Genomic DNA, 216 nt, shown 5'->3' on the forward strand with positions numbered 1-216 from the left:
TGAAGTAGATCTGCTGGTGCAATGACACACGGATGATCCACGGATACTTGCGCGTTTCTGATCTGCTATGTCATATGATTTAGTTTAATGCATGATCGGAATGACAGATGACTGGATCCGGGGCTATTTGTTTTATGATTATTCTTAGGCAGTTGTAAACTTTAAGCGAAATGTAAAAATGTAATGATCTGGGTTTATTCATAACACATTTGGGAC

The sequence above is a fragment of the Sprattus sprattus genome, assembly GCF_963457725.1.
Source record: "Sprattus sprattus genome assembly, chromosome: 7".
NCBI lineage: Eukaryota > Metazoa > Chordata > Actinopteri > Clupeiformes > Clupeidae > Sprattus > Sprattus sprattus.